This window comes from Erinaceus europaeus, chromosome 9 (genome assembly GCF_950295315.1).
Source record: "Erinaceus europaeus chromosome 9, mEriEur2.1, whole genome shotgun sequence".
NCBI classification, from domain to species: domain Eukaryota; kingdom Metazoa; phylum Chordata; class Mammalia; order Eulipotyphla; family Erinaceidae; genus Erinaceus; species Erinaceus europaeus.
In genome coordinates, this window is record NC_080170.1 from 17,136,245 (window position 1) to 17,149,062 (window position 12,818).

At 42.2% G+C, this 12,818-nt stretch overlaps 1 pseudogene; it reads left to right on the forward strand.

Moving 5' to 3' along the window:
* The first annotated feature begins 889 nt into the window (after positions 1 to 889).
* LOC132540160 (olfactory receptor 14A16-like) lies at positions 890 to 2,825 on the forward strand (annotated as a pseudogene).
* The last annotated feature ends 9,993 nt before the right edge of the window (positions 2,826 to 12,818 follow it).

Consider the following 12,818-nt stretch of genomic DNA (forward strand, 5'->3'; position numbering starts at 1 on the left):
AGAGTGGGGAACACATAATCATTAGTGAAATAAGTGAGACTGAGAAAGCCAACTTGAGAAATCAAAACTCCAAAATGGAAAAAATAAGTTTCTGAGAGGTAGCTCACTTAAGGCATTGTATTGCACTGCCACACAATGTTGCCAAATTTGAGCATGCCTCCAGTACGCTGAAGGAAGCTTTGGTCCTGTGGTCTTTCTGTCTCTTTCTCTGACACTCTGTCTTTCTCTCTCTCTGCCTCTCTATCTGAAAAGAGGATACAGATATTTTTCTTTAAGTGTTCCAATTGCATAATTTCTTCTAATCATGGTAACATTCCAAACACTCTCACATAATGAGCCATCACCCACAATAAACTGCATTCATTATTAAAAAAAAAGTAAAAAAAAAAAAACAACCCTATATTTCTGTTTATTATTGGGTAGAGTTAAAGAGAAATTCAGATAGGAGAAGAAAGTAGAGAGAGGAAGAGGTAGATATACCTGCAGCCTTGCTTCACCATTTATGAAGCTTACCCCCTGCAGGTGGGGGACCAGAGGCTTGAACATGGGTCCTTGCACACTTAACCAACTGTGCCACCACCTGTCCCCCATTCATTAATTTTTTAGCAGCAAGAGTAAGTGGAGAGAAGAGACAGAGAAGCACACAGCACAGGCGAACATCACGAAGCTGCTTCAGTGTCGTCCTCTGTGGTGCTAGTGATCACATTCAGGGCATCCTAGATGGTAAGCCGTGTGCTCTACTGGGTCAAAGTATCTACTGACTTCATATATTTGAATCAGATATGCTACTGAAAAATGATTAAGATTTCCCTCTACTTCCTGAGGGATGAATTTCTTTTTGGAGAAAATAATGAGCATTCTCCTCCTTAGTTCCCATCCTAATTACATAATGGAGATCTGTGTGAGCAAAGGAGGAATGACCTTGACCCAGTGCTGTAACATCTCAGCGAAAGTGGCAGCCGACAGGACCCCACAGGAATTGTGCTGGTACTTCAGCTGCTGAGATAAGGAATCCACAGCCACTGCTAAGTGTAAGAGTCCTTGTGAAGAGTTTGTACCTCACACAGACTATTGCGCCACTCTAATGAGGACATAGAACTAAGGGATGAAACAGAAAATCATGCCCCATCTCTCGGTGTTCACCGCCTCTTCTGATTTCCTCCTTGACAATCTAACAGGAGAATGGAGAGCCAAAAATGGAATGCGATCATTTTCATAGTAGATATCTCAGCTGCTACTTCTGGCTTGAGAGGAGAATAATTTGCATATTTCTATCTGCTCACTTAATTATTTGGTGAGGTAATTTATTTCCCTTCCATGTTTTCTCTCTTTGATAGACTAAGAAATGTACAGGATCTGCTGAAGAACATCCTTAATTTTGTGTTCTCAGACCACCATATTTTTGCATGTGTGTGTACATTAGTGTTTTGTCAAGAGTGAAATTCAAGATTATTCCTCAAGAGTACCTGGATGTAATCAAAGGAAACACATATTTTGCATTCAATTTCAATTGCTCTGGAAGATGTTAGATACATTCTAGTCATATTGCTTCCCAAGGCTTTGTAACTATAACCACTCTGATCAGAATGGAGACAACATCCTTCCTGTTTCTGGAGAGACAATAGGCACCATTTTGCTACATTTTTCTTTCTCATGATATTGCCCTTAACGCCATTCATATTTAAATTTTCTCTCCATAAATATCACAACAGAAGAAACTGTGTACTGTGTTTTTGCTCTGATGAGCCACCTATCACTCTAGATCACGTCATGTGAAGAATTGAGAGAAAGCAGAGTAAATGGAATGAACACAACTGATTGAGCCTCTGATATCTTTTCTTCCACAGAAAAAAACTCTTGCCTGAGAAATGAAGCAATGTGACTTTTGTGACTGAATTTCTGCTCATGGGAATCTCTAATGACCAGGTGTATAGAGACCCTGTGCCTCTGTGTTCTTTCAGGTTTACCTGGCAGCTCTGCTGGGGACCTGCTCATTGTCACTCTCACCTCCCTTGACCAGCAGCCCCATTCCCCCATGTACTTCTTCCTGAAGATCTTGTCTTTGATTGGCATCTGCTACATTTCCACCACTGTCTCCACGTGCATCATGAACACCCTGACCAACAGCCACTCCATCTCCTTTGTGGGCTGTGCCTCTCAGGTTTTCCTGGTCCTCTTTTTGGCAGGCACAGAGTATGCTCTCCTGCTAGTGACTGTTATGCTGCCATCTGCCACCTTGTGCACTATGAGACCATCATGAACAAAGGTCCTGTGTACAGATGGTAACGGTGGCGTGGCTCAGAGACTGTGTCTATAGATCCCTCCATGAGGCAGGGACATTCTCTCCCTGTTTCTGTGGCCCCAATGTAGTGCCTCAGTTCTTCTGTGATGTCTCTCCCTGCTCACACTTGTTTTGGGGATGAAATTCTAGAATATGCATTTATTGTAGCTAGCTGTTTGTTTTTGTTTGCTTCATTTTCATGGTCATTTCCTATGTTCATCTTTTCTCTGCAGTTCGGAGAATACCTTCTGACCAAGGCAGGTTGAAATCCTTCTCCCCCTGCTTTCCCCACCTCACTGTGGTGATTTAATTCCTCTTTTCCACATTTTTGGCATATTTCAGTTCAGCTGCCTATTCTTCATCATCACTGAATCTCTTTATGTCTGTGATGTATTCTGTATTACCTCCCAGCCTAAATCCTTTCATTTATAGTCTGAGAAACAGGGACATGAAGACGGCACTTTGCAGTTTTTGGACAGAAAATGACAGCTGCAATGTGAATTTTACAAATATTTATGATGAATGTCTATTGTGTAGCAAATAAATTGGGCTGTAATAATGGCTGCAAATACATACAGGTATCATATACCTGTGAGTTTGGGGTTTCACCTACATGGGTGCTGCATGTCTTTGGTTAGATGGGCAGGCAACAGTGTATTTGCAATTTCCTATTGACTGAAGTATTCTAGTCATAGGATTCAACGGTGGCACATCTGGTTGAGCTCACATGTTACATGTCACAAGGAGCCAGGTTAGAGTCCCCTGTGTCCACCTGCAGGGGGAAAACTTCAAGAATGGGGAAGCAGTGCTGCAGGCGTCTCTCTGTCTTTCTCCCTCTCTATAACCACCGTCCCTCTCAACTTCTGGTTATTCAATAAATCAATGAATAAAGACTTAAAAAATTAAAAAGAGGGAGTCAGTCTGTAGCGCAGCGGGTTAAGCGCAGGTGGCACAAAGCACAAGGACTGGCGTAAGGATCCCATTCGAAGCCTGGCTCCCCAGCTTCAGGGGAGTCGCTTCACAGGTGGTGTAGCAGGTCTGCAGGTGTCTATCTTTCTCTCCTCCTCTCTGTGTTCCCCTCCTCTCTCCATTTCTCTCTGTACTATCCAACAACGACAACAACATTAATAACTACAACAATAAAGCAACAAGGGCAACACAAGGGACTAAATAAATAAAATAAAAATAAATAAAAAATAAACAGATAAATAAAATAAAAAATAAAATTAAAAGAATTAAAAAGAAGAAATATTCTAAACATTGTATTTGATGTCATTGGAACCCTGATATACAATCATTTGTTTTTCCATTATTTTTTTTATTTAGCTCTGGCCCCATTCCCTCGTGGGAATATTTCACTATAGATTTAAATTTAAGTATTTCATTATAGAACCGGTTATCATTTTTACAAATCTTGCCTCCTGAGAAAAATTATTTTTGCCAAGATTATTATATTTCTCTTTTTCATTTGTGTTCCATACATTTTTAAATTTTTTAATTTCTTTTTTGGAAGATTAATGTTTTACAGTTGACAGTAGACATAATAGTTTGTACATGCATAACATTTCTCAGTTTTCCACATAACGGTACAACTCCCAGTGGGTCCCCTGTCATCCTTTGCTAGCACCTGTATTTTCCCTGCCACACACTCCAGAGTCTTTTACTTTGGTGCAATATCAATGTATATTTTTCAGTCTCATTTATTTATTATTTTTGCCTCCAGGGTTACTGGTGGTGCTTGGTGCCTGCACTACAAACCCACTTCTACTGGAGGCTACTTTTTCCCATTTTGGTTGCCCTTATTGTTATTATTAATGCTGTTCTTTTTGTTGGATAGGACAAAGAGAAATAGAGTGGAGGGGAAGACAGAGTGAGGGAGAGATGGACAGACACCTGCAAATCTACTTCACTGCCTGTGAAATGACTGCCCTGCAGGTGAGGAGCCATGGGCTCGAACTGGTTTCCTTACACTGTTCCTCACACGTTGTGCCAGTTCTGCTTAACCCACTGTTCTACTGCCAGCCTTCCTTCAGTTCATTTTCACCACTTAATTCAAAGTTTAATCTCTCAAAGATGGACACGTCGATACTGCCACTATAATTATACTTATGAGAATAGTTTTTATATTCTTCTTATAAGAATTAATGCATGATCTATATTATTAGCAATTGTTATTGGCAATCAAATAATCACATCTATACTAATAGGGATATTGCTGAGTGGAGCAATTATCTTTAAACAGTCAAATTCAGAGAACAAGTCAGCTTCATATTTCCAGGAATTCCATAAGTAGTGATGATGCCACTTCCTTCATTTCTCCATTTCTCTCTTTATCTAAAACTTTAAATGAAGACACTGACTCATTAAATTTACTTATTTGGGTTGTAGAGTTGTCCTTTTTATTACGCAGGATGATTTTCATCCCGCTTGTCACCCTCGTGAGGGCATGCTGGCAGTGCCAGAGGAAATGTTGGTCCTTCCTCATCTGGAGTGTCTTCAAGACTTGCATTCTCAGTCTACAAAAATAGAACAGAAGTCAAAACACTTCCCACTCATGCCCATTTAATACAACACATAAAATATATGCTGCAGACATGAAATCATTGTGGATGGAAGAACTAATGTATGGCAACTTTTCATTCTAAGAATGCATGTCTATGTTCTTCATATTGATATCAATGTGCAACTATCACAGGGCACAGTGCTTTCCTTAATATGTTCAAAGAAGTCTCATAATAAATTTTCAACCAAGGAGATAGATCAGTGCTGTGGCAAAGACCTAACCTGAAGAACATACCTAAGTTCCAAGTCCAAACACAGCACCATATACAAGAAGGTGAGCTGTGTAAACCTGTGTGTGTGTGTGTGTGTGTGTGTGTGTGTGTGTGTGTATTCAAAACTACTGTAACAGGATAAAATTATTTTTGATAATCTTGTTTGTTTTTTCACACAAGTAAAGAATGATTTACCATTAAGTATTTTTGTTTGTTTAACTAATTCAGGGCTTTGAAGCTGGGTCATTGGAGCCTTTTGCATAACCTCTGTTCAAACTCCCTCAACCCTGAATGCCCAGAGTTATGGTCAATGGGAAACCAGATACAGGAACTAAATCTCCCTCAAAATGAACACCTCTGCTCCCCCATACATCACCAAAGAAAGAAACGCACCCTCTCTGCAATTCTGCGTGCAGTGATGGATAATTCTAACTGCATGCCAGTGTGTCTGTTCTGAAGGAGAAAGGAGAAGGACAGTCCTGTATGTACCTCCCCACGTCGCCTTGGTGGTCCTCGTTCCTCTTCAGTCTACAAGATCAGAGCAAAGCATCACGGTGTTAGTGATCTTCTGGGCAGTCCCATTTCAACGGACGAGAATGAAATCAAGGCACATTCTTCTAGTGAATCCTTCAAGGACATGCATGACAGCTTTCGTGGCTGCTTCTGAATCTATGTTTCCAAGAAAAAGTACCTTCACAGGATTGATTTCTACATACAAAAACACCTACCACCTCCTACCAAAGAGATCTGATTTACAGAAGAGTCCTTGGAGATGTTTTCAGACAAATGAACTTCCTGCTGGAAATTTCATCCAGTCTAGAGTACAGGATTGGTAATTTAATCAAGTTCAAACCTGGGCATCACTTATCAGAGGTCTAAGAGGTGAATTTAACTTGCTCAGTCTAATGGTCCAAAAGTAGTCTCCACATAAAATAATGAGAAATGTTTTATGTCAAAGAGACATAAAGAATAGGAAAGCTTCCAATGGAGGGGACGGGAAACAGAACTCTGGTAGTGGGAAATATGTGGAATCTTTACCCCTCTTATCCTATATTTTTGTTGATATTTTCCATTTGACAGATACATTAAATAAACACAACAGCAAAAAAAACATCAGTCCTGCTAAGTAAAGGACATATTACAGTCTATCATGACTGAATTCTGTTAGGAGTCAAAATACGCTTTCTTCACCTTTGAGATCCAGTTCCTGCCTGTGCACTTAGTAGTGGCTGCTATGTCATGTCACCTTGGTGCAGTGCATGACCTCGAGGCCAGCTCCTGTTGGTCTGTGAGCTGGGGTGACAATCTCAGTCAAATCCCACAGGATGTCTGTGAGAGTGATGGACAAAACAGACATCTGGAGCTCACAGTGCAGTGCCAGGAAGAGGGTGGGTGCTACGCAGAGCTTTGGATAGGTAAATGATATGAATTTTCTTTTCTTTTTTAACTATTTAAAGGGTTTTTATTTATTATTAGATAGAGAAGGGAGGAATTGAGAGGGGAAGGGGAGATAAGGTGGGACAGAGACACCTGCAGAACTGCCCCACCATTCGTGAAGCTTTCCCCTTTCCGGTGGGGATCAGGCGTTTGAACCTGGAATCATGCATACTGTAATGTGTGTGCTTATGCAGATGTGCCTCCGCCTGGCTCCAATGATTTGAATTTTCCTGTAAGCTATACTTTGTGTCTTGGTGTCAATCATTTCTCTCTATTCAAAACACTTAACAATGAAAAAGAAGGCATCATGATATAAACATGTAAATTACAAATGTTTAAAATTGTATTTTCCTATTTATTTGATAGAGACAGCCAGAAATCAATGGGGAATGGGTTGTGAGAAAAGGAGAGAAATGGGCGGAGCCAAGATGGTGACTTGGAGGCAGCTGCTGGTATGGGCTCTTACATCAGGGGCCGGATAAGGTAGGATATGGGGCTGTGAGCAGGACGGTGAACAAGAAGTCCAACCTGTGACACCAAGGAGGGGTCCTGTGACTCTAGTTGGGTTAGGAAATGGAGGAAAAAGAAAAGACATTTTCTGATTATTTATGAAGCCATCCCTCCCCTCCACCAGATAACCACTCCCCAAGGCTTGGAGAGCTGGTCCTAGCAGGTTCCCAGATGAGCTTTCATCTTTATGACTATGAGTCCCTATTCAAGGAAATAGACACTGATACCAAGAAATAGAAAGACAGCCCATGCTCATGGATTGGAAGACTCAATATATTCAAAATGAATATTCTCCCTAGAGCCATATACAAATGTAATGCAATGTCCAGAAAAGTTACACCATACTTCCTCTTAAGAGAATAGGATAAAAACAACAGTCATGGGGAGTCGGGCTGTAGCGCAGCGGTTAAGATCTGGTGGCACAAAGCACAAGGACCAGCATAAGATTCCCGGTTCGAGGCCTGCTCCTCAACTGCAGGGGAGCCGCTTCACAGGTGGTGAAGCAGGTCTGCAGGTGTCTATCTTTCTCTCCTCCTCTCTGTCTTCCCCTCCTCTCTCCATTTCTCTCTGTCCCATCCAACAACGACAACAACAATAATAACTACAACAATAAAACAACAAGGCAACAAAAGGGAATAAATAAATAAAATAAATATTAAAAAAACAAAATACTATTAAAAAAAACTACAGTCATTTATCTGGAACCAGAAAACACCTAGAATTGCCTTAACAATCTTAGGAAAAGAAATAGAAATGGAGGCATCACACTGCCATATCTCAAGCTATATTATAAGGCCATCATCATCAGAATTGCCTGGTACTGGAACAAAAATAGGCACACAGACTAGTGGAACAGAATTGAAAGCCCAGAACTAACCCCCACAACTATGGACATCTAATCTTTGAAAGGGGGGGGGGGGCCCAAAGGATTACATGGAGGAAGAAGACTCACTTCAATAAATGGTGCTGGGCAAACAGGGTTGTAACATGCAGAAGAATGAAATTGAACCACCTTATCTCCCCAGAAACAGAAATCAACTCCAAATGAATCAAGGGCCTGAGCGTTAGACCAGAAACTATCAGACACTTAGAGGAAAGCATTGGTGGAACACTTTCCTACCTAGACCTCAAGGATATCTTTGATGAAACCAAGCCAACTGCAAGGAAGACTAAAGCAGAAACAAACCAGTAGGAATACATCCAATTGAAAAGTTTCTGCACAGCCAAAGAAACTATCACACAAACAAAGAGACTCCTCACCATGGGAGAAGATCATCACATGCAAACATCAGACAAGAGACTAATCACCAAAGTATACAAAGAGCTGAGCAAACTTAGCACCACAAAAGCAAATGACCCCGTTAAAAAGTGGGCAGAGAATAAGAACAAAAGATTCACGACAGAGATCATCCAAAATGCTAACAAACATATGAAAAATAGCTCCAGGTTTCTGATTGTCAGGGAAATGCAAATAAAGACATCATTGAGATACTACCTCACTCCTGTGAGAATGGCATACATCAAAAAGGACAGCAGCAACAAATGCTGGAGAGAGTAGAGTGTGGGGACAGTGGAACGTTTCTGCACTACGGGTGGGATTGTAAATTGGTCCAGCCTCTCTGGAGAGCAGTCTGGAGCACTCTCACAAGGCTAGACATGGACCTTCCATATGACCGAGTAATCCTTCTGCTGGGGACATACCCGATGGACACCATAACACCCAGCCAAAAAGATATGTGTACACCTATGTTCCTAGCAGCACAATTCATAAGAGCTACATCCTGGAAGCAACCCAAGTACCCAACAACAGATGAATGGCTGAGAAAGCTGTGGTCTACATACACAGTGGAATACTATGCAGCTATAAACAATAGTCAGCACACCTACTCTGACCCATCTTGCATGAAGCCAGAAGAAATTATGTTAAGTCAGCTAAGTCAAAAAGATAAAGACGAGTATGGGATGATCCCACTCATAAACAGAAGTTGAGAAAGAAGAACAGAAAGGGAAACTCAAATCAAGATCTGACTAAATTTGTAGTAGGGCACTAAAGTAAAAGCCCTGAGTGGAGGGTGAGGGTGGATCTTCAACTTCATGAGACTGGGGGGTGAGCAGAGCGAGAGGATGTGACACTGACTTTTGGGGGGGGGTGGGAATTGTGTTATGTACACTCCTATCAATTTGTAGTCATTTAAATCACTATTTAATTAGTCTGAGAGGGGAAAGTTGATTGGATGTCTCAAACTATTTAGGGCACAGACTGCGTCTTTTGAATACATAGGAGGAGTCTTTGATAGGTTGACTCTCTTATAAGCTTTGTCCAGGGAGAACAAAAGAAGCTGGTAGCATAGCTATATGCAAATAATGTCAAAGGCAATAAATTATGGTGCTGGTGTGTATGATATAGCAAATCCAAACAAAGGGATTTTTCAAAGTTTACCCATTTGCCAAACAATGTGATTATTGCAATAAATAACTATTGTCTTCTTTTTAAAAAAAATTATTTAAGAGAGGATAAATTAACAAAACCATAGGGTAGTCTTCTTAAACCCTAGGACAACAGGAATCTCCCTTTCTTCTACAGAGCCTATGTTTCTCCCAATCCTGATACCTCTGGGTGGGGCTCACTTCCCTGCATGCTTCTCTCCAATGAGGCTAAATGATATTGCATCCACCGATTCCAACCTGATCAATGCAATGAGTACCATCTCTGCATGCTTCACCTCAGACTTGGTACAGAGACATAAGGCATGGATTGCCAACCCTTCACCCTCATCACTCGGGTGAGACCTTTGCTTTCATTGTATTCTCTACGTCCATTCCAGGAGCTTCACTTCCTAATGACATACCAAAAGCTAGATATAGGCCAGGGCCTACCAGATTGAGCATATATTAACATGTATTCATAAATTAGGGCAAAATATAGACCTAAAGGCAAAAATACACAATAGTCTGTAGTGAGTCAGTATCAAGTGTATAATGAAATAGTGTCCACATAGACTTAGATACCCTCATCACCTACTTCCTATTACAGCTCTCTCACTCACGCCAAAGCTAACCTTAGCAAAGCAAGGACTGCAAAAGCTGAATATGGGCAACAGACTGGCATATTTTCACGATGACTCTTTAGTCACTATCAGGCTGTTCCTCCAGCTGGGGCACTAATCGGGCATTCCTGAGACTCCTAAACAGACTTGATGGGTCTAGAACTCAAAGAAATCCCTCTCTCCATGGAGGGAAATGATTTCGGGGAAAATGAAATCTCAGGGTGTTGCAAAACAGGCTGTGGGATGGTGGCATACCAGTAAGAGCCCATACATTCCCATGGTCCATGACACAGGTTGAAATCCTTGATCCCCAGCTGTGAGAGGAAGTTTTACAAAAGGTATCAAATGCTGCAGGTATCCTACTCTTTGCTTCTTTAAATCTCTCTTTCCTCTTGATATTTCTCTCTCTCCCCAGTAAATACATTACTTGTAAATAGACACAAAATGCAAATGATCTAACTTCTCTCTAAGTAAGATATTTGGCCTTTGTGTAAATATAAATAAGAAAAAGATACGTGGGAGAGTTAGTCAGTATCCCTCAAAAACAACCTTAAAGAAAATTTGAGCTACCTCACGGGCTGAAGTGAACCTGTATAAGAGCCACTGTGAACAAGGTCTAGGAACAAGGCAAAATTAAATCACAATCCATAAAGGAAACCCCGGCATCACCTCATAAATGGAGGAAATCTTGAGTGTGGTCACAACCTCCACCAGGGGGTCTCGTTCCTCCAGGAGGGAGAGAAGCCAGAGTAGGTTCTCTGCATCTACCTGGCCCTCCGAGGATTCGGTGTCTTCAGAGTCTGAATTGAGGTAGTGTTCTTCATCCTGCTAACAGAGAGGAAAGCATCAGCCTCCATCAGATCATCTAGCTGGTGCTTTCTTTAAGAAAAAAGCTTGCACTGGAGAACTCTGCTACTTCTTTTTGGTGAGCCACTGCTGCCTTGGCTGCTGGAAGCTCAGACACATGTGTCTATCGAAGTTGAAGAAAAACCTTTGTTCAGCGTGTTCCCTCTGCACCTCCTCTAAGCAAGTATCTGTGTGACCCACCCAGAAATATTCATAGAAGCTCAAAAGAAAAAAACAAAACCCTGTTAACATTTTTACCATCTCAGAAGCAGAGACTCTCAGCATAGCAGGCTGGTCACAGATTTAGATATTTGTACACTTGACAAACCAGAGGTGTAAGAACAGTTGTGGAGAAGGTACTGCACAGACCGTCATCCAAACTCCACATGAGCTTCCCCCAGCAAGCAGGGCAGCCCCATGAGCACAGGCCCCTCCTTCCAGTCAATTTGTCACTCACCTCGCTAGAAAATTCCTCTTCCGAAGCTGTTAAAAAATATTCGTCGATCCCTGTGCAAGCATCCTTTACTTTGATATGCTCCGCCACCACCACTGGCTGGTCTTCTTTGATGTTATTCATGAGTTCCTCCTCTTCCTCTTCAATGTCCTCCATCTCCTCCTCCATCTCCTCCTCCTCCTCCATCTCCTCCTCCTCCTCTTCCTCTTTAACCTCCTCCTCTTCTATCTCCTCCTCCTCTTCCTCTTCTACCTCCTCTTCCTCTTCCTCTTCCAACTCCTCCTCCTCCTCTTCCCCTTGCTCCTCCAATACCATCCAAACCATTTTCTCTTCTTCTTCCTCCTCCTCTTCTTCCTCCTCCTACTCTTCCTCCTCCAGCTCCTCCTCCTCTTCCTCTGATACCATCCATAACATTTTCTCTTCTGCCTCCTCCCGCTCCAACAACATCCACACCATTTTCTCTTCTTCTTCTTCTTCTTCTTCCTCCTCCTCCTCCTCCGCCTCCTCCTCCTCTGCCTCTTCCTGCTCCTTCTCCTTCTCCTGCTCCTCTTCCAATACCATCCACACCATTTTCTCTTCCTCCTCCTCTTCCTTCGCCCTACACACCACCTCCTCTTCCTCCTCTTCTTCCTCCAGCAATAACTCCTCCAACCTCACACACTCAGGTTTTTCCTCCTCATCCTGCTCCTCCTGCTCCTCCTCCTCCTCCTCCTTTCGTTTCAGCTGCTCCACCTGCAGGCAAACAAGTTTCTTTAGATGCTCTTCCTCATTCTCCTCAGTCAGAGAAAAACATCACAACATAGCAGGTCTTGGAGCCATTTCCATTGCCAATAATGTGAGTAAAATCTACATTCAGACACACTCTAATCCCTGCTGTTGAAAGCACTGACAGAGGATGACAGTGAACATCTGACAGACTGGAGGGAAATGGCAAGTAGGGATTTCACAGCCCTGCATGAGGGTGTCATTGCAGCAGCCTCCTAATCTCAGGGGAAATTGCACTGAACAGGACTCAGAAGGACTTCATCAACCAAAATGCAGTGACATGAGAACATGGTAAACGGGATTCAGAATAAACCACCACCCAAATCACATCCCCAGTGAGATCAGAGAAGGGACCAGGTACCTCTTGGAGGATGGGGGCCTCCTGGCCAGCCAGCTGCTCCACATAAACTCTGGGCTCACCCTTGGCCTGAGCAACTACCTTCGGCTGCTCCACACACAGGCTGGAGGGTACACACACCTCCTCCTCCTCCTCCTCTGCCTACAGAAGACAGCAGAGAGCACATTAGAGCAGGTCCATCTCTAGTCAACTACAAACTAAATATACACAAACTAATTAGCCTGAGGAAATCTCTGTCTCTTCTCTCTCTCTCTCTCTGTCTCAATTTTCTTTTTTTAAGATTTTATTTTTATGAGAAAGATAGGAGGAGAGAGAAAGAACTAGACATGACTCTGGCACATGTGCT